General features: G+C 40.8%; 1 protein-coding gene and 1 pseudogene across 6 annotated transcripts in view; one reads left to right on the forward strand and one right to left on the reverse strand.

Annotated features, from left to right (window-relative positions):
* Window positions 1-22,720, forward strand: part of PDE1C (phosphodiesterase 1C) — a 541,038-nt gene that overhangs the window by 131,509 nt on the left and 386,809 nt on the right. The window lies entirely within an intron of this gene.
* Window positions 17,109-19,477, reverse strand: LOC138438811 (mitoguardin 1 pseudogene; annotated as a pseudogene).

Genomic DNA, 22,720 nt, shown 5'->3' on the forward strand with positions numbered 1-22,720 from the left:
TCTTTGCTACCCCATGGACAGTAGCCTACCAGGCTCAGCCATCCATGGGATTTTCCAGGCAAGAATTCTGGAGTGGGATGCCATTTCCTTCTCCAGGAGATCTTCCCAACCCAGGGATCAAACCTGGGTCTCCTGCATTGTCCTCCAGACAGACACTTTACCATCTGAGCCACCAGGGAAGCCCTGGTAGGTAGCTATTAAATATATTGTTTTTCAAAAATGATTTTTGATAATTTTTAAACCTTCAGAGAAGTTGTAAAATTAGGAAAATGAACAGCTGTCTATTTTCCGCCTAGAGTCACTTGCTTGTTTGATGTCTAATCAGTCTATCGTCTATTTACCTTTGTTTTTTCTGAATCGTTTAACCCTAATGTGTAGACATTGTTGCCTTTCAGCCTCAGCTTGTATTACTTAAGAATGAGACCATTTACTTACACGGTATAATTACCAAATTCAAGAAGCTTACCTTTGATATAATACTATTTTCTGATATATAGCCCACATTCAGATTTCACCAAATGTTCCAATAATGTCTGGCAATAACTTTTCTCATCTAGAACACTTTCCTGAAGCACATGTTACGTTGATTGTCATGACTCTTTAGTTTCATTTAATTTGAAGCAGGTTTTTAGTCTTTGTCTTTGACAGTATTAACATCCTGAAGCAAGTGGCTCATGTGTTTTGCACTGCAGAATGTTCCTCCATTTGGAATTGTCTGATCATTGCCTTGTGATATGATTCCGGTTATTCATGGTGACAAGACTACTATGTAAGTGATGTAGATATTGTGTCCTTGGTGCAGCAATAGGAAGAGGATTGTTGATTGTCCCATTGCTGGTGATGTTAACTTGGATTATTTCATTAAGTTTGTTTGCCCCAACATGTCCACAGTAAAGGTGCCAGTCTGCCCTTTGTAGGTAATAAGTTATCTGTGAGGAGATAACTTTGAGATGATGTAGATGATCTCTTTAATTAATTAATTAATTTTTAGTTGCTCTGGGTCTTCGTTGCTGTGCGAGGGCTTTCTCTAGTTGCAGCAAGAAGGGGCAACTCTTGTTGTGGTGCATGGGCTTCTCATTGCGTGGCTTCTCTTATTGAAGAGTGCAGGCTCTAGGCTTGTGCGCTTCAGTAGGTGCAGCACGTGGACTCTAGAGGGACAGCTCAGTAGTTGCGGTGCATGAGCTTAATTGCTCTGTGGCACGTGGAATCTTCCCATATCAGGGATCGACCAGGGATGGAACCCATGTCCCCTGCATTGGCAGGTGGATTCTTATCCAGTGTGCCACCAGGGAAGTGCAACAATTTCTTTCTTAAAAAACCTTTATGCAATGGTTTTAGCATCACTTGATGTTTCTTGCCTGAATCAGTGATAATATCTGACTCTATTATTCTCTATTTATTAAATGGCATTTGGTGATAAATAAGAGTTTCCCCTTCCTCCTTCTCTTGTTCCTTTTCTGTATTATAGTATCAATATGGACTCTGGATTTTTCTTTCATCCGATGTTGTATGAGCCATTATATCTTCATCCTACCTGGAGCCCAGGGAGGCTGTTTGTGAGAAAAAAGGACACAAAGAGGGTTGGTATGGGCAGTCCTTTAGTCTAAAATGCATCAACCCTAATAGGCAGAAATAAGTTTGACTTGGAATGTAAAGAAGTGTATCAGCAAATCCAAGCTCTTATCCCCTGTCCTGCCAATAGGGATTCCATGGGGTCCTTTCATCTGATGGAAGGCTGTATTTTGACCTGAATCTGTTCGTGCCACTGGAATTATAAGAAATTGCAGCATAGTGAGAGTGACATTGTTTTCCCATCAATTTGCCATGAAGTGAGAGGACCAAATGCCATGATCTTAGTTTTTTGAATGTTGAGTTTTAAGCCAGGTTTTTCACTTCATGGCAAATAGATGGGGAAACAATGGAAATAGTGACAGAATTTATTTTCTTGGGCTTCAAAATCACTGCAGATGGTGATGGCAACCATGAAATTAAAAGATGCTTCCTCCTTGGAAGAAAAGCTGTGACCAACCTAGACAGCATATTAAAAAGCAGAGACATTACTTTGCCGACAAAGGTCCATCTAGTCAAATCTATGGTTTTTCCAGTAGTCATGTATGGATGTGAGAGTTGGATCATAAAGAAAGCTGAGTGCTAAAGAACTGATGCTTTTAAACTATGGCGTTGAAGACTCTTGAGAGTTCCTTGGACAGCAAGGAGATCCAACCAGTCCATCTTAAAGGAAATCAGTCCTGGGTATTCATTGGAAGGACTGATGTTGAAGCTGAAGCTCCAATACTTTGGTCACCTGATGTGAAGAACTGACTCATTGGAAAAGACCTTGATCCTGGGAAAGACTGAAGGCAGGAGGAGAAGGGGATGACAGAAGATGAGATGGTTGGATGGCATCACCAACTTGATGGACATGCTGCAGTCCACAGGGTTTCAGAGTTGAACATGACTTATCGTCGGAACTGAACTGACAGTGACATGGAGTGTGTTGGGGGAGGCGTTACTTAGCCATAGAAAGGAGTTTGAATGTATTGTCTGAACTTCTAACTAGTCTCCAGGTCTTTTCTCTCTCCTTCTTTCTGCCATATTGTGCTGCTCCTTGCTTTCAGCTTTTGTAGCCCAGCATCTGATGTCTATTCCAAATCCCATGGTCCGAAGAGTTGCCTGCATTTTATCACTGATGGGTATAGTGGGAATGCCTGAGCTCCGATTTTAATCCCAGCTCCATTCCTCATCTGCTCTGTGACTTTGAGCAGGCAATTTAAGCTGAGCCTCAATTTCTTCATCTGTTTAAAGGAATTAAATTGTTTCTTCAAGGGGTACATGTGAGAAGTCAAGGGGGCCGTGCTTGTCAAGCACTGTTACTATATCTGGTATCAGCAAGTGCTTTATAGCAGTAGGTAACGTGCAGTTAGCTGTAGGCCCTGTGTTGTGTGAAGACTTTCTCTTTATCTGGCTGTCCCATAGGTGTGTGTCCTTTAGTGCTGAAAAGCCACTCTGACACCGGGGACCTTTGAGGCACCCTCGCCCTCTCTTAAGTTTCTTTCATTTTCCTCTTAATTCTTGCCTAGTCCCATTGTATGTAATAATAGTAGCTAACCTGACTGATGGTCAGAGGAGCCTGGTGGGCTGCAGTCCATGGGGTCGCAAAGAGTTGGACACGACTGAGCGACTTCGCTTTCACTTTTCACTTTCATGCATTGGAGAAGGAAATGGCAACCCACTCCAGTGATCTTGCCTGGAGAATCCCAGGGATGGAGGAGCCTGGTGGGCTGCCGTCTATGGGATCGCACGGAGTCGGACACGACTGAAGTGACTTAGCAGCAGCAGCAGCAGCAGCAGCAACCTGACTGAAGATTTTTGTGTCAAGGGCTTTTCTACATGCTTTACATGCTGTCTATTCAATTTTCCCAACAACCCTGGGAGATTTTATAATTTTTGTTGCTTTAATTTTACAGACGAAGAACCTGAGACGTAAAGAAGTTAACTTGCTGAAGGTCATACCACCAGTTGTAGGTCTGGGTGGGATTCAGAGCCATACATTCTGGCTGCAGAACCCACATATAACCGCTAGACCACACTACCTCCCTGGTCTAGCATGGAGTGGGTCTGTGTTCTCTGGTTTTATTGCTGGTGTGGATTTGCTTTCAGCTAGGCTCCTGCTTCTTGCCTACTTCCCAGTGAAGTGCCAGCATCAGCCTACTCTCTTCATTTCCTGCCTTTTCCTCCTGCCTGAGGTTGACTCTTACCGCATCACCAACTGGCCTGCTTGGGCTTCATTCCCTGCCTGTCCCTGCCTCCTGTAGTACATAGCTCAGCCTGAAAATGCAGCTTTAGCTGCTGGGCTGGAGAACTGGAAAGCCTGACTCACTGCTCTCCTGGCTATAAGCTCACATGCTTGCTCTCCATAGGCCTCTTCTGTGAGCTTGTCACCAGCATCTGCCTGCAGTCTTGCCAGAGCTCTGTCTCTGCCAAGTGAACCCTGGTGGCCATGAACCTGGTACGGGGGCCTGGTGGAGGAAGATGGTTTAGAACAGGGACTTAGAATCGGGCAAAACTGAGTTTCTCTCCCAATTCTGTCACCACCTTGGGAAAGTTACTCGACTTCTCTTGGCCTCAGTTTTATTCCTGCAAAATGGAAACAGTAGTGATTGGGAGGATGAAATAAGAAAAGTGTACAGAGAAACACTTAGCATAACAACTAGTGAAATCTGAGTAAGGCTGTAGTTTAGGTGACTGTATTTAGGTGTCCATCTCAACTTCCTGACTTTGATAACACACTATGGTTGTGTAAGATGTTATCATTGGTGGAAGCTGGGTGATGGATACATGGGAACACTCTGCACTGTTTTTGCAACTTATTGTGTGTCTACCATCATTTAAAAAAAGATAAAAAAAATTTAATGTAGCCCCAAATCTCAATTAATTGTAGTTTAAATTATAAATTATCAGTCACTAGATGTGTCCTTTAGTACTGAGAATTAAATTATTTGACTCAAGCTCAACTTTTTGAGGGGTGGGTGTATGTGTGTGTGTGAGAGAGACCTAAGATAAAGTAAACCAGACAAATTCTCAAATGATTTCCCTTTTCTAATGAATGACATCCTGGCATCAGGAGCAACCACAGATGAATTCCCTGTGTGCTGTAGTTTCATTGTCTCCCAGCTGAAAACCTTGTCTTTTACTGCACTTAGTAATCTCTGTTCTCTTCAGATTTATTATCTACTTTCTATTTCAGTGGTTCTTTATCCAAGCTGCACAGTATACTCATGACTGATTAAACCAGCATCCCCAGGGTGGGGCCCAGAGAGCTGTGTGGTTTGAAAGCGCCTTTGGTTCTGTGGAGTGCCGCAGGCCTGGGGACCACTGTTGTGCCTGCACTGTGGGCTCCCCTTTGGCCCCCCTCCCTTCAGCCCCCTCTCCCTTCAGCCCCCTCTTCCTTCAGCCTTCTCTCCCTTCGGCCCCACTCCCTTCAGCCTTCTCTCCCTTCGGCCTTCTCTCCCTTCGGCCTTCTCTCCCTTTGGCCCCCCTCCCTTCAGCCCCCTCTCCCTTCAGCCTTCTCTCCCTTCAGCCCCCTCTCCCTTCAGCCTTCTCTCCCTTCAGCCTTCTCTCCCTTCAGCCCCCTCTTCCTTCAGCCTTCTCTCCCTTCAGCCCCCCTCCCTTCAGCCTTCTCTCCCTTCGGCCTTCTCTCCCTTCGGCCCCACTCCCTTCAGCCTTCTCTCCCTTCAGCCTTCTCTCCCTTCGGCCCCCCTCCCTTCAGCCTTCTCTCCCATCGGCCCCCGCTCCCTTCAGCCTTTTCCTACGTCCACATTGCCTTGGTGTATGCTGCTTCCACAGGGCACCATTTTTCTAATGGGCATCAGGGCCTTTCCTGACCATGGTTGCCAGGTAGACTTTGCCCCCTTATCCTTACAGTATTTAGTGTTCTAGTATCTGGGGCGGATGTCTGGACTTCTGGAATCATCACTGAAGGAGCTCTCCCACCCCTTGAGATGCCATATGTCCGTGCCATTTTAGATAACTGAAGTGTCACCAAATGTCCCTTATGTTGTGTTTCTCCAAAATCCAGTTTAACAGAGTGCAGGCGACGTGTGTGTTTTCTCTGGGGAATGTGATGGGTGGAAGTCTTCAGAAGGCTGCTGGGCGCTGACTACTTTTGCTGTGGTTTCAGTGGCTGACGTGTTTTCACCACCTTCTGAGTAAACTCACTGTGGGACCTTGCCTCAGTGTCTTAGTCACAGTCCTTTATTCGTCTTTTGTAGGATGAAGTTTTGTCGTAGAAAGAATATACCAACCTTGTTGAACATTTGATGAAGGGTAAAAGAAAAAAAAAACAAAACCCTGAATACAATCCCCGCTGTCATTTGGCATTCTTCCTGAAGTCTTTATAACTAAACCTTCTTCTTATCGTCATAATTATAGTGTGGATACAGTTTCATATCCTAGTTTTCTTCACTGAATATTTTAAGCATTTTCCTAATTTGCCACTTAATGTGCATGCACACGCGCATGTGTGTGAATATATGTTGGATGTCTATTTAGGTTGTCTCCAAGTTTCTCATTCTTCACAGGAATGCTTTGGTAAAAATTCTCATGCACCTAGAAATTCCCATATTTTAAGCTGTACCCATAAGGGTGGGCAGCTAGGAATGGAAACACTGGCTCTCTTGCATTGCAGGCTGACTCTACTGTCTGAGCCACCAGGCAAGCCCATTCAAGCAAAGTGAGGTTCAGACTCCTTGACTCTTAATGAACTGTACCAGAAGAGGAGCCCTGGGTCCCCCTTTCAGTGGGACTTCTTGCAGCAATTGCAATCCTTAGGTTGAGTGAGATGGTGCTCTTATCTAACAACTTTGAATTGACTATTATTACTATTTTTTTCAAGATGCCTTGTCCTTTCATTGAAGCCATACAGTGTCACTGCTGATGACTTTTGTATCTTTTGATGACATAGTACTCACAGGAGTAGTACAGTCACTTTTTGATCGGCTCCTGGTAGATGTCAATATCATCTCTCTCTTACATACAAGCAAAGCGTGTGTTAGTTGTTTAGTCATGTCCGACTCTATGTGACCCCATGGGCTGTAGCCTTCCAGGCTCCTCTGTCCATGGGATTCTCCAGGCAAGAATGCTGGAGTGGGTTGCCATTCCTTCCTCCAGGGAATCTTCCCAACCCAGGGATCCAGCCCAAGTCTCCTGAATTGCAGGTGGACTCTTTACTGTCTGAACCACCAGGGCAGCCCATACAAGCCAAGTGAGATTCAGAGGAATCAAATCACTTGCCCAGGGGTACACAATTGAGGAGGAGAGCCAAAGTTAAACCTGCATTATTTTGGCCCCAAAGCCTGTATGCTTTCTACCCCACTCCCTAACCCCTATCTGGAAACAGGAGCACAGAGACTAGAGTCAGAAGTTCCTGGGGGGAGGAGTTGGAGGCAAAGGAGAGGAGAAGAAAGAGAAAATCTTGTGTGAATGATGTACATAGAGTAGAGTAGAACCCACACCAAAGAGAGAACACTTAACAGAGTAAATAAACCTTAACAAATAAGTATGATACAGACACATACTGATTTCTCTAAAATACGTTTACTCTAAATCTGAGCCTCACCTGGGAAGGCCCTTTGTTTTTGGATCCCAAGAGACCTGGGTTCACTGGGGCCTCTGGCATATGTCACCCAGGCAAACTACTTAATCCCAACCCTAACCCCCAGCCCCAGAATTAGTTTCCTCATGTGTAGAATGGAAATAATCATAGTTATACTTCGTGGCTATTGTGAGGATTAAAAACAGTACAGTCTGTAAAGTTCAGCACAGTGCTTGGTAAAGTGCAAATGTTTGTCCCCTGATACTAGGAGGTGATTAACCAATACTGCAAATAAAGGAAACCTTGATCTTTCATGGTTCTAACTAAGGACTTGGCCCTATTCTAAATGTTCTTTTAATCCTTATGATAATCTTTTGAGATAGGTACTACTACTAGTATGCTCATTTTACAGATGGGAATACTGAAATGTAGTTAAATAACTTGTCCAAGATCACTTAGCTCTCAGGTGGTAGAGTTGGATTTTGAATCTCAGTTCTGTGTCCAGAATCCAAGTGATTAATCACTGAACTAAGCGTAACCTTTCAGTTAAATCTGAATGGTTCTGCCCATCTGGATGCCTATCAGCAGGATGTGAGATTTGATCACCTTGGCAAGGATTCTTCTGCATTTTAGCCATTGCTCCTCCTGGAGAAACCCTATCAGACTTAGAAGATGGATGGTCTATTTCATAGAAAAGGCCAGAGGGAAGCCTTGTAGGGTTTGGGTGTGGTCTTTGCCAGCTTCTGGCTTGCTGCAAGGGCATTTCCTGTTCCAGTCTCTTAATCACTGAGGATACAGTGTGGCTGATTCTCTCAACATAGTGTGAACAACATCTCCCAGAACTGGGAGGTGATCATCCACCTCCCAAGGTGTACAAGGCAGCCCCACAGTGATGTGGCCCAGTGGGAGGTGGGTCTGCTGGCAGCCAGCCAGAGTACTTTGGGAATGTGAGCAGCTCTGCTGTGACAATTGAGTGTATCTGTGGCTTGGACTCAGTTCTGCAGAGCTACGTGACCTTGGGCATCAAGTTAGACTGTGGCCCAGCAGTTGTCACAGCCTTTCAAAGGGTGACAGTAGTTCTTGACCCACCCAATTGCTTAGACCAACAACTCAGAGAAAAGGATTATCTCCTTGATTACAAATGGAAGCCATGTTCCAAACAAAAAGTAGCAGAAGCTTTTCCTTTACTTAACCGTCATTATCCCTGGTAGCGAATGGGCAAGTGGGAACTAAGCTGTGCTTGCCTGTTTGTTTAAAGGAAGGTGTTTTTTTTTTTTTTTTATGTTTCTGTTATGAATGTGATCTATGCTCATACAAAAGGGAAAAGAGGAAAATGCTATTCATTTTTCTTTCTTTTCAAATTGTTAAAATTTGATTTCTTCTATGAATATGTTTAACTTTTCTTTAATCACACAGTATCATGTTCTAAGATTTAACATTATAACCCACACCCAACATTTCTCCACGTTTAAACTTTCATGAGCATCAAAAACTTTGAAATGTTATCACTTAGTGGAGGTACCATAATTTAGTAAACCATTTATTGATATTTGAAGTTTTTCTAGTGTTTTGTAAATTTAACATACTCACTGCTATGAGGGACGTCTTTGTGTTAAATTGTTGTGGATTTAGGGTCATTTACTTAGGTTAGATTTTCATACCCTAGGCAGATTTGTGGGACAACTCAGATGAACAGTGTGTTCTAAGAGGTGTTCTGGCTGTCAATGACTCTGATACTCTTCTCTCAACACTGTTCTAACTCCTTTCACTTGGCATTGTCTTATCAAACAGGTAACTGTAATCTCTTTGGTCTTAAAATGCTGTGTATTGACTCTTATGAAGCAACCATATCTTCCCCTAGTTGACACGCAGGATCTATGTAATTTTGATATTCATATTATCTATTGATACAGGCATTGGGGAGAAAACTTTTCTACCTGTACTGAGCTTTCTTTGTGCTCTCTGCAGTGAATTCAATTCTATATTTGTTGATCATTAAAGGGCAGCTGTCCGTTTGAAGGAGCTTTAATTGAGTGTCAGAAAATCTGGGTTCAAAATCTGGCTCTGCCCTTTACTAAGTGACCTTATACACAGAGACTAAGCTCTCTGAATTTTGTTTTAATTTTGTTTTCCATCTGAGAAGCGAACATAGTATCTTTCTCAGTGGGTATTTGTGAAGATGAATAGCTGATGAGCGTAGTAAACTGATTAGTATTATGTAAATAAGAGGTAAAATTATTATCATACATGCAAAGTGTTCTGCTTGATACTGTGGGTGACACTAAGAGGCTCCATTCATTCATTCGTTTACTCAACAGACATTTATGGAGTGACTACTATGTGTAGGGCAGTGACCTGAATGCTGGGCATACAGTGATGAATAAAACCCTGTAAGCTATTGATGAGTTTGTAATCTGGTAGTACAAAGGATTTTATGAATGAGATCTTTCCACCTTTAAAATTTTATTTTTATTTGATCCTGGGCAGTTATTATTTAATTCATAGTAACTACCTTCAGTATAGGAGATGCAGGTTCCATCTCTGGGTCAAGAAGATCCCCTGGAGAAGGAAATGACAACCCATTCCAGTATTCTTGCCTAGGAAATCTCACAGACAGAGGAGCCTGGCAGGCTGCAGTTCATGGGGTCGCAAAAGAATCGGGCATGACTTAGCAACTAAACAGCAACAGATGGCTGTGCTGTCCAATGTGGTGGCCATTTCCTACATGTAGCTAGTGCCACTGAGGAACTACATTTTTAACTTTATTTAATTTTAATGAATTTAAATGTAAGCTTGACAAAAGAGATCGCTCAATAACTGAGTTATTGGGAAACTCTTAATGTTTTCCATTGAGAATTATGTCTGGAATAACTTGAGTGTGTTACTCTGCATTTTAAACTATACATTGTGTGAAATCTAAATACAGTCAAGTTTCCCAATGAAAAGTTAGCTTCCTGATTGAAGTATGCTGTAAGAGTAAAGTGACAAGTGAAAATGTTGGTCACTCAGTCGTGTCCGACTCTTTGCGACCCCATGGGCTCTAGCTCGCCAGGCTCCTCTGTCCATGGGATTCTCCAGGCAAGAGTACTGGAGTGGGTTGCCATTCCCTTCTCCAGGGGATCTTCTCGACCCAGGGATTGAACAGGGGTCTCCTGCATTGCAGGCAGATTCTTTACCGTCTGAGCCACCAGGAAAACCCCAAGAGTAAACTATACACTAATTTCTAAGATTTGATATATATAAAAAAGTAAAATAATTAATTGATAATTTTAATATTGATTACATTAAAATAATATTTTTATGTATATTTAATGGGTATATTCATTTAATGAAATATATTGTTAATTCACCTACTTCCTTTTTAGTTACTAAAATGTGGCTATTGGAAAATTAGACATGCGGGTTGCTTTATGTTTCTATTGGCAGCATCGGTGTCAGTAGAGATGTGTGAATCACAGTGTGTGCTCTAGAGTAGGCTGCACTAAGGTGCAGAATGCTCTGGGAATTCTGGAGTTGGAGAAGAGAATCATTGCACCAGCAGGGTGTTCAGCAGAGCTTTTTGGAACACTGTCCTTTGACTGAGCCTTTAAGGCAAGCTATGTGGCTATTTTTAAGGTTAGGTTTTATTAAGAAAGAGCAAATTTCAGTAAGAGGCATCAACTTTCACAAAAGTGTAGTGGTCAGAGGGTTTGGGGCATGTTATTAGGAAGTATAATGGGTTTAAAAAATGTTATTAACTTCACTCTGCCTTATCTGGAAGCCGCAGGGTTTTTAAACTTAGCCTGAGCTCTGTTCAGGTATCCTGCAATATCATCCTGATCCCCTAGGGGGCAATAGAAAACACACTCTTTAAAGCATATTTTCTGGGGCATTCTGGATTAGGGCTGTAACAGAAAGATAGGCAGATAGTTCCTGGTGCCATAGAGACTTTGGGAATAGTCTTGTGGTGCTCTAGTGATGGAGTAACTTTGAGACAGGATTCTTGTTGGATCCTTAAGACCAAACCACCTGGCAGCCGTATGCCTTCTGCCCTTAGGGCTGAGTATGAGCTTCTCCTTTCCCCAAACTACCTATACCGCATTCCTCCTGATTTAAATTTTCTTTTTGGGAAAGTGTACGTAGCTTAAAATCTAAAGTTAAATGTTGATGCAGTTCTCAGACTGAGAACTTTTTTTTTCTTAAATTATTAATTGTTACTGCTAGTACTGAGGACCAGAACCAAGTGGAAAAATCACGGTCCTACGAGTCATAAGTCTGGAGTTTAAACCCTGCCCCTGCTGCTTATCTATTGTCATTCTGCTAAGCTGGTGAAAATTAGATCAGTAATACTTGTTTCTCTGGAGCCTATTATACAGTGTGAAGTAAATCAGAAAGAAAAACACCAATACAGTATATTAATGCATATATATGGAATTTAGAAAGATGGTAACAATGACCCTATATGCGAGAGAGGAAAAGAGACACAGATGTGAAGAACAGTCTTTTGGACTCTGTGGGAGAGGGCGAGGGTGGGATGATCTGAGAGAATAGCATTGAAACATGCATATTAGCATATGTGAAATAGGTCACCAGTCCAGGTTCAGTGCATGAGACAGGGTGCTCAGGGCTGGTGCACTGGGATGACCCAGAGGGATGGGGTGGGGAGGGAGGTGGGAGGGGGGTTCAGGATGGGGAACACATGTACACTGATGGCTGATTCATGTCAATGTATGGCAAAAACCACCACAATATTGTAAAGTAATTAGCCTCTAATTAAAATAAATAAGTTAATTAAAAAATAATACTTGTTTCTGAATTATTGCTAAAATGAAATAAATAGAGATAAATGAAAGTATATAGCTGGTAAAGTGCTATAACACATGAAGCACTGTTTTGAGTTGTTAGTAATACTAATTCTGTAATAATTAGCAACTGTAATTATAGGTATTATTAACAGTGCCCACACAATCATTAATAATCACATGAAATCACCAACAATTATTATTACAAATTACAATTTTACTGTATTTTAAAGTACAGTTAGCAAGCAGTTATAAAGAAACACTCTTTGGAGCCTGAAAGGAAGAGCTTGTTATCGACAGGAATCGCCATATCTACTCCCTATCATTTGCTTTTTTCTGTGTGTATGTTATAGTTGGGAGGCAAGTGAAGTTGAAGGGGCAGAGGGGCGAGAATGGATGAGTTGGAAGCTGTCAGTGAAACCTGAAGCGTCCTCAGTTGCTGCTCTCCATTCAATAAGTAGTTACATCCTTTATGATACCTCTAGAATTAGTTTCTCCTTTTCCATCCTCTCCTGCTATTAGTTTGGCTCAAGTCCTTGGCACCCCTCACCTTTCTACCATAATAGCCTCCCAACTGGCCTCTTTGCTTTTAGAATCACCGCATCTGACCCATCCCACATTTAAAAATCTTCAGTGGCTCCCCACTGCCTACAACATCTGTGCTCATCTGAGGCACTGGGAAACATTGTTGGATCAAAGTAATTTGTTACTACTAATAATTAGAGAGCAGAAGTCTGTGAATAATTTATTCTCTTTTTGTTTTACTCTTTGAAAACCAATTAGAACAAGGTTTACTGTATCATTCTGTCTAGCATGAGAGAATAAGAGTGGAATGAAAGCTAATGCCTGGAAAAATTGTGAATAAACCCCAGATATGGCTGCAAGACGGTATCATCTATCATTTATGTTGTGGGAGGAAACAGTTGAGAAATGGTAGCCTGGAGAATGAAATCCATGTTCCTTTGCATAAAAACGATCCGTGATAAAGTTCTTGTTTCATCCTTCTTCTTCCCCCACCCTCTCACATCACCACTCCTGCCAACCCTACCCCCTGTATTTTTCTTCAGCCATGCCGGTTGCAGTGACATTTGTTTCCTACCCAGAATGTACTGTTTCTTCTGTGAGAACAACAGCCTCATTCCCTTTAGGGAAGCTCTGTTCCTCTACCTTCTGCCCACCTGGCTTGGGTGGGGCTGACCCCACCTTCAGTCTCCTGGCTTGGCCATCTCCCATGCCTGACTGGCAGAAGCACAGGATTCCTCCAGCTGTGGGGATTGACTGGAGGTGGGCCAACCAGAACCAACCTGTGGTTTTGTAGGAATTATTGGGAGCTGGTAGGATGTGTCTGGTCCTTCCAGGGGCTGCGTTGCTGCCATGGTAGTAAGGTTGCCTGGGTACGAAGCTGGCACAGAAGAGAGGAACACAGAGAGGAGGACACAGAGTCATCACTTGAGACCCTGGATCCGCTGGAAGCTAGATAAAGCTGGGTTTTATGAGCCACTCTAACATCTCTCTGTTTCTCTTAAGTCAGTTTGAATTCAGTTTCTGCCAAAAGTCCTGACCAATATTCTAGACTCTTTACTGTCCCCAATCTTGGCAAGCCCTTTACCGTGACATATTTTTGGTCATGGCCTAGAACGCTCCTCCCCATCTCTCAGCTCAGCAATATTCTGTGTATCTGTCTCCTTCCAGGTCAAATATCCCCACTGCCTTTCCATCCTGCCTGGGCAGAATCAGTGTCCTATTTGAGGTCCTGTAGTCCAGTACTCTTGTGCCGGGGGCCAGCATGAGGAACTCCGCCCATGGCAAAGGTCATGAGGAAGGAGGCTTGGCATACGCAAAGGCGTGATCAAGCCTCAGGAAACCCCCTGTTCCCGAGCATCCAACCCCAAAACCAGAGTCTGTTTTATGCTCTCACTTACACCTCTGACTTTACAGGGGGCTCTCCCCCATAACCGTTTCTCTCAGAGAAGGAGTAAACGTGCAGCTCCAAGGCAATAAAAATTCTTGGGCGTGACAAGAGTGTTTCAGCTTACGGATTCCTCTGAAGGTTATCTAGCCCACCTGTCTAGGTTCGTCCGGCCACATGTGATTGTTTATAGCCTCCCAACCTGAGAGGCATGAGATGTTTTAGACTTACTAAAGGCAAATTATTTTAGGGAGTTAGAAATTATTAGTATAGTGTGTTGGTTAGGAATTATATTGGTGAAGGGTTTTTTCATTTGTTGTGTCAATAATTGCTGCTAATTCCCTGCTCTGGGTGGGACAAGGATGTCTCAGGTCAAACCTCTCTGCTGACAGACTAGCTTGTGTGACAGGATTATCCATACTCCTGCCACATGATTGTTTACTACCTCTCAACCATAAACAGCACAGAGAGTTTTGGAGTATTTTGAGAGTCTTAATTAGCATAGGACTTTTTCTTCTTGTTGAGTCAATGATTGCCACCAGGCCTCCATATCCTTAGGCACCTGGGAATATATTAATCAATGTATTTGGAATATAGCAAAGGAAATATAGTAGTTTTTTTTTTTTTTTAAGATGTACCATCACTTTTTTATTTGGCAATACAGAAATACCATGTTACAGTGCTTATTTTGGCTAAAGAGTCAGTGCTAATTTTTTTTTCTGCTACCGTAGTGTTTTACTTTTACATAAATTAATGAATGCAGTCTTTACACTTAAGAAATAGACACACTTACAGATTTCAGCCAAGTGAAGCTAATACACAGCTGTTCTCAAACTAAGCAAAACAACAATATAAACACAAGTAACAAAGAAAGGATACCCTTATTTCCATTAATCACAGATTATATAAATTCTTCAGTTTCACATACAGAGATATTTCTAAATTTGCTTAATCCAAGCAAAAAAAAATTTTTTTTAATTCTGTGTCATTCTTATAATCACTTTGAAATGTATTGACATATTCCAAATAACTCCCTAATATGTGTTCACTAAAAATAAAAGCAAGTTATGTTATGAACATAATTTGAAATTTCTGATTATGAAAGGTCACAGAGAAGTATGTTAAATGTTACTTTGGCATTTCTATCTCATAGGTTTAAAGGAATGATAAGCTAAAGAATTCTTTTTAATGCAGATAATCATCTGTAGGCAATCAGTTAAGTGGAAAATATTACATCTTAAGGCAAGAAAAAGTTTGCAAATATTTTTTATAAAGTCAGTTATTTGAAAAAATTAATATAATCAAACAGATGCAAATAAAAAATACTTATGGGAAGGAAAAAGTTCTTTGGTGCTGACTGTAACAGTATGAAAAACTTGCCTTCTTTTTAAAAAAGAATCATTTTGACATTTAATAAACATATTGTAATCCTTCAAGAATAACTAGCCTTTTAGTTGAACAAAGATGTAAAGAAACCAAAGGAGAAAGAAAAATTATCAAATAGAAATCTCCTGAACACTTACTTTTTTTCTTCCAGAAAATAGGAGGAAAAAAAAACCCATTTTCTCATGTTTAATTCAAGGTTTTCTTATAATTTATATAGGGAAGCAGATAGTAGGATTCATGGTGGCAAAGGCAATTTTCTGATAATACTACCATGAGTAAGTGTTAAACAGGGTTTTATCCTAAAAGGCTCTAGACCAGTTTACTTACTTTATATTTTTAAAACATTGCTTTATCTGTTCAACTCAATTTCAAGGCAAATTGGAATTGGAACATACACCTTAAGTACTCTTCAGTGGTTAGAAACATTTTTAAGAGATGTTTCTTTACAAAAGTCAAGTTTCTTCCCTTACAATAGAGAGGGGTTTTTTTAATACCCATTACCCTAAAAATCTATTTGGTCATTTTTGTCTCTTGTGTCAAAGGCCACAAAGAAAGCATCTTACTAAAGTAGTAGCTTCTGAACTGACCAGAAACTAATCAACCTTAAGCACTGAACATGACAAACCAATCTCTTAAACATGGACAATTTTTTTTTTAAGGAAAAGTATAAAAGAGAAAAATACAACTTCTGGAAAGCCATTCATTTTATCTGATGAAATAAATTCCCCAGAGTTGTTTCATGTACTAGCAGCATTATTAAATAGTGCAATTCTTTGAAAGAGATTTCGAACAATATTTTACTCAAATAAAAAAGTAATTAAGTTTACTTATAGCTTTGTTTATAAAACCACAGCTTAAAACATTCAGTCCTTCAAACAGGAAAATTAACCTAAGCAATAACTATCTTGCTTACATAATAATAGGGATGGGTATGTGCAGACATATGTATATGTGTGAATCTTTCAAGGTCAGTGGTACCTCAACAAGAAACCAAAACAGAATTTAAATTAAAAAATGAAATATAAAATACTATATAATGGAAATTTTAGCTTTGATATATCTAAAGATATTCCTCCATTAATAATAAGAATTATGAACAGTCAAGTATTAAGAATACATGTAAGAAGAATCCAGGAGCTACATACTCAAAAAATATTACAGCAATATTTCATATTGTTTAATGCTGTAACCTACACACTATGCAACTAGCATAAAGATTCTGAATCTATTTTGTAACTAATATTACATAAATATGGCACATACATAGCCTTAAAACCTTAAACGATTATGCTTCTTTCCCCACTTTCCATTTTCTACTCATTAATCAGAAACTAGGCACTTTAATCTAAAAATACATTTAAAAATATATATTTTAGATCCTTCTGGATAACTCATTCCCAAAATGAATAAAGATCACTTTAGGAGCAAAATCAACAAATCTAATCCATTGTTATACTGAGCCAGCCACTCTAAGTAAGTGGTATATAATTTACACACAAAATTAAAACAACTGTGAAAGTATCTAATATACTCCAGACCCTTATTCATACAAACAACCTATTTGTTCATATATTTATCACAAAGGACAAGAAAACATACTTCCATACCATTAAAAAATATTTTGTTCTATATTCAGGGGGAAAAAAATCTTCTTTAAGACCTCCCTAAGATTCAAAGTGTTAATGAATATTTTTAAAATATGGGCATAATATGACAAACTCTCAAGTGTGCTAAGTTCTCTATGAAATAACTAAAAGCTAGTTTTTTAGAAGGAGAAAGAAGAAATGATTTTACTAAGTCAAAATTAATAGTTTAGGATGTTGAGAGAGAGTCTCAAAAATACATGGGAGAAATTTTAATTGCTGTCATAGTTAATAAATGATATATTTTTAATCAACATTCATTCAACGGAAATGCTCTTATCTACACCAAGATAAAAGAAATTTCTTCAGTCTCTCTATTGTAACTTATGGGACCAATAGTAATATATTTTGGAAACTTTAGTAAATCTAATATAAACTTGTAAACTTCTCGGTGGCAATTCATTTAAATGTTAAATAACAATACTCAGCCATTACAATTTCTTTGATTCAAATACTTAAGCCAATGCACAAGCAATAACATAAGCAGATAGTAAACACCACTACTGCCTAAACTGGAGTAAACAACGAACAACTTTACAATTAAAAATACATTTTCAGGCAAAGTTAAGTTCGTTGACACTAGCAGTAATATATTCTTGCATGTGTGGGCCATAAAAGTCTTGGCTAAAGTACGTATCTTCAAGGTGTGAAGCATAAAAACAAAGCTTTTGAGAATGAAACTGGACATTTCAGACAGCTTGAAGACAACAAATCGATTCATTCCCACATACTGGTTTCAATTCAAGCAATATTTCTATAAAATAAACAACATTTCACAACAATTATTACCTAAAAGCTTGTAAAAAGACACTTTGGATACACTCCACAGGGATTCAAAGACAGAACTTCTGTGTAAGTACAGGACAATCACTCATTCTTCACAAGGTTTTTTTAATCCTCCCTGAGTCCATATCCACCAATTCTGTAATATACGTTACAAAATTAATAGTTACCTTAAAATATTTCATAGCACACTCAAACTGTCTGATTTTTATGGTACTTATTGTACTTTGGCTTCTAATAGGCCACTGGGCATAACAGGAACATGACTATTTAAACAGCTACTTGTATGCCTCAGTGCATCAGCTCCAAGACAGGCCATTAAAAGTTCAGTGCGGCGAATAAGCAACTGCATGAGGTCTTCAGCTAGAGACTCTATACTGGAATAGCGCACCTTCTCAAAATCAAAAATGTCTTTGAGAAAGAAAAGAACTTGATTCTTGAAGAAGCAACATAAATCATAGAGAGAATTTCTAGGACCCAAAAAGCCCCAGGCTAGGACAGGGCTGATCTGCTCACAAATGGCATAAAAATGGGCAAAAAATCCATCTGGGATCTTCATCTGTTGCCTTTTCTGTTTCAATACTGACCAACAACTTGAAGCCACAGCAGTTTCTTTGAAGGAGGAGTTTAGCCAGCGATTATTTACTACATTCTGTATGGATGTAGGCGGGTTTTCTAAATCTTCAAAGGAATCCATTAATATAAAATCCAAAACAACATCATAAAAGTTTAGATTTTTTACTCCTCTAGCAGCAAGTTCCATTTCAGTATTATCCCAGTGATCAGTCTGCTCTAAAAAATAGATCATTTCATCAAAAACATCTTCAAACTTCTTTGGATTCTTTCGTGCTTTTACAATTAACGCTGATAAAATTTTCCTTCCACTCTCAGCAAGGAATATCCTGTTGGCTGTTTCTGAAAGAATTACCTGAAAAGCCTGTCGAATACAGTGAAGTTTGGCAAGAAAATCACTGTCTCCTAGGCACTCCAACATTTCAGTTCTAAGCACTCTCGAGTAAATTTTTCCTTCTTCAACTAAGCGCATGGCCTCTTCGTAAAAAGGGCAGTGGCAAAGGGACTCCAGGCTGTAGGTATGCCGCACTTCTTTGTGCTCTGCAAGCTCTGCTGCTGAAGCAAAGGAATCAGCAGATGCGACACTCGAGGTGTCTCTCAGGCCGAAGTCATCCGCGTTCCCTTTCGTGGTGCTATCTGTATCTTTATCAGTATCATTAACAAGGGAATTAGGATCAGATGCCCCCAAGGTAGCTTCAAACTCCTCTTGGAGACGATATGCTCTTTGCAACAGAGATTCAAGTTTATGGATAAATTCAGTACTAATAATATCATCAATACTCTCTTCTGCAATGGCGTCTCCTGCACCCAATTTAATGGAACCACAGGCTTCATCTTCAGCCTGTCTATTTCGAAAAGTTAGAGCCTGTTCCCATCGACGCAATGCCTCTTCAAACAATTCCATACCCATCAAATATAAGTTCTCCGGAGTCGTCACAGGAATATTAACAAGTTTAATATCATCTTCATCTGCTTTGTCCCAGGAATTAGAATTGCCACAAGCACAGCTATGACAAGAATTGACACTCTGGACAGAGGCTAAACTCTGTGCAGAGCCTGAGTATTTACTGAAGAGTCCTCCATTAGCATAGTTACAAGACTGAGATCCTTTGTCTTTGGCAGAACTTAAAGATAATGTCAAATTCTGTCTGCTACTGGAACAACTTGAACCTGGCAGAGAGAATAATACCAAGACAGAGGAAGATCAAACACTCTCAGCGCTGCTGTCTTCAAGGAAAACTGTGATTCGCTCACCGTTTCTTCTGACATGACTCCTCTTCTATCTGATGCTCCAGGCCCAGCGCAGCCAGTCTACGGAAATATAGTAGTTTTTGATGTTAGCAATACTAGACTTTTTGAGTTAATGGATTTTCTCTTTTGTAATAGATCACTGTACTTTGTTATAAATCACTGTGTCCTTGCTACGTAAAAATGTAACTTTATCAATATCTTAAGACTAAGTAGATCTTTAAGGGGAGCATTGGTGAAAGGATTTTCATTTGTTAGGCTGATGTTTGCTGCTAAATCTCCATGTTCCCTACCCTTATAATGAATATAACTAGCATATAGGAAGAAATAAGTATTAACCTTTAAGCATATAGGAAGAAATAAGTATTAACCTTTAAGACTAATCATGTTAACCTTGGGTTAAATAAATTCCTTTCTTGATTGTAACTCACTACACCCTCACCCCATAGGAATGCAACTTTATTTGGAGGGTGGTGCCTGGTTTAAGAAAAAACACCCTTGGAAGAAATAAGTTTTTTGGTTATCAGAAAGAAAGGATCATAAAATGTCAGCAGGTCTCACTCATGGCCAGAAGATGATATACCTTTTTTTTATACATTTATGTGAAGCACCTGATTTTGATAAAGGTCAGGGCTGCTGACCCCCGCGTGACTCTGTACTCATCCCTATATGCAACAAAAGGTATATAAGCAAACCCCAAAATAAAGAAATCGGATCAGTTTCCGGAAAGACTGATTCCCCCATGTCGCTTCTTTCTTGCTCCCGTTTTTCTGGCTGAATTCCCATCTGGAGCATGGATGCTATTCCACATAATCCAAGTTATTCAGCCTCTTTTTCTCCACTAATCTTCCTACTACACTATCCGTTTCTAATCTCTCTATATCTGTGATTAAATATGTATTTTTCCAAAGACGCTAACTCCGTCCCCACCTTCGGATCACCCTGGATCCACCGGGGCTGGACCCCGGCACTCTTGCCTGGAAAATCCCATGGATGGAGGAGCCTGGTGGGCTGCAGTCCATGGGGTTGCGAAGAGTCAGACACAACTGAGTGACTTCACTTTCACTTTTCACTTTCATGCATTGAAGAAGGAAATAGCAACCCACTCCAGTGTTCTTGCCTGGAGAATCCCGGGGACGGGGGAGCCTGGTGGGCTTCTGTCTATGGGGTCGCACAGAGTCGGACACAACTGAAGCAATTTAGCAGCAGCAGCAGTCCAGGGTCACACACGACACTGCATGCTATCTTACAGTTGCTACACGTGCGTCGGAATTTCTGACCCCTTACTTATGAGATACTTAATTTCAGGCACTTTCTTATTTAAATGTATATCCCTAACACTTCGCACAGTTGCTCTGAATAGACAATAAATACTTGTTGATCTGAATTTACTAGAAAAAGAGAAATGATAAAAGTAAGACATAAAGAAAGAAAGAAAGAGAAAAAGTGCCTTTTACTGTTTAAATTGTGAGTCTTGGACTGTGGATAAAGGAAGATAGGAACAACTTGTTGAGTAACAAGTTAAACCCATTTAATCTCTTTTTCTGAGAACTATTTGTCCTTGACAGCTGCAAAATATATGGTAGCCCCTAGATGGGAGGAATTTAGCCTAGCACATGGGGATGGTAAAAAGAGAGGCTAAAGAGATGATTCTAAGTTATATAAATCACTGTCAATGATCCTGTGTCTGGCATAGCTGAATAACTCCTACCAGCCAATGGGATGTCAACTCTGAAATATCTCTCAGGACTCTTCCCTTTTCAGTTCCCTTGTTCAGGCCATCCCCATTGGACTACTGAAGGAGTCTTCTCACGGGGTTGCCTGCCTGCCTTCTTTCACACACAACTCCTCCTGCATGTTGGATCGGAATGATCCTATAAATTTGCTCCCATCACACCCTTGCTTGCAAGCCCTAAGCCCCTAGGATCTCTCTTTAAAGCATCACTTAGGACTTGCTATGAACTCTTTCACTGGCTCATTTCCCAGGACTCCCATTCTTCCCTGTGGTGTTCCAGCTAAGTGAGAGGCCACCCTGGCTCAGATGGTAAAGCGTCTGTCTACAATGCGGGAGACCCGGGTTTGATCCCTGGGTCATGAAGATCCCCTGGAGAAGGAAATGGCAATCCACTCCAGTACTATTGCCTGGAAAATCCCATGGGCAGAGGAGCCTGGTAGGCTACACTCTCTTTCACTGGCTCATTTCCCAGGACTCCCATTCTTCCCTGTGGTGTTCCAGCTAAAGTGAACCATATTCCAGTCCTGACTGTTGACTGTGCCCTGCTGTGTTCTGTTTTGGTAGTTCTCTTAGATTTATCCACCTGGGATATTCAGTTCCCAACTCTGCAAGACTATTAACTGTCATCCTTTGATGCCACAGATGAGTGCTACCCTCTCCCCTTTCCACACTTGGCACTGCCCTAGAATGTTTTAGTCATCAGAGTCATTTATATATACGTTCTGTATTAGGATAGACGAGCTGCTCTAGCAAACAAGACAAGCTTCAAATCTCAGTGGCTTAACACAATGAGGCCTTATTTATTGTTTGGCCACCATCCTATGCAGCTTGAACATCTCTTCTGTCTGCCCACCTCCAAGAAGAAACTCAGGAATCTGGGCATCTTCAGTAATGTGGCTTTGTCATCTCAGAGGCCTTAGCTCCTATAGAGCAGGAGAGCGGGAGAGAGAATGGTGAATGGTGTGAGATGTTATAGATGCTAGACTGGGAAGTAGCACATGTTATTCCCATCTACCTGCCACTGGCCAGAACTGAGTCTTAACGTACCAGTCTAAAAGCAAGGACTTGCAGTTTCTGGAAATGCAGTGTCTGTGTAAGCCCTGGAGAAGGAGCTGAAATTGGTGATCCTCTGGCTAGTCACTTGCACCTCCCTGCTAGAGAGGTGTGTCTCATCATTTCTGTACCCTTTGACATTTCTGACACTAAACATGTAAGACGGCAGTGAATTGACACCTGTGAGGACCATGTCATGCTACATGGGCAGCACTGATACTTTATTTTGCTTTCTTGCTCCTGACCAGCGTAAAACCTTTAGTGCCATCGTCTTTACACCTTCTTCTCCCCACTTCTCCTCCTCCCTTTCTTCTCTGTAGATTTTTCCTCCTTATCATCTAAATTTTTCCTATTCCCTTTACATCCTTTTAACCTACTTTCATCCTCAGCCAGAAGCCCATTGCTAGAGGTGTAGGTGCACACAGAGTTAGGAATGGATATGTGTGTGTTCTTGGGTAGGTGATAATAGAAAAGAGGTAGCCACTCCAGTTTCTTTTTTTCTTTCTTTTTGGTGTG

The sequence above is a fragment of the Ovis canadensis genome, chromosome 4, assembly GCF_042477335.2.
Source record: "Ovis canadensis isolate MfBH-ARS-UI-01 breed Bighorn chromosome 4, ARS-UI_OviCan_v2, whole genome shotgun sequence".
Classification (NCBI taxonomy): Eukaryota; Metazoa; Chordata; class Mammalia; order Artiodactyla; family Bovidae; genus Ovis; species Ovis canadensis.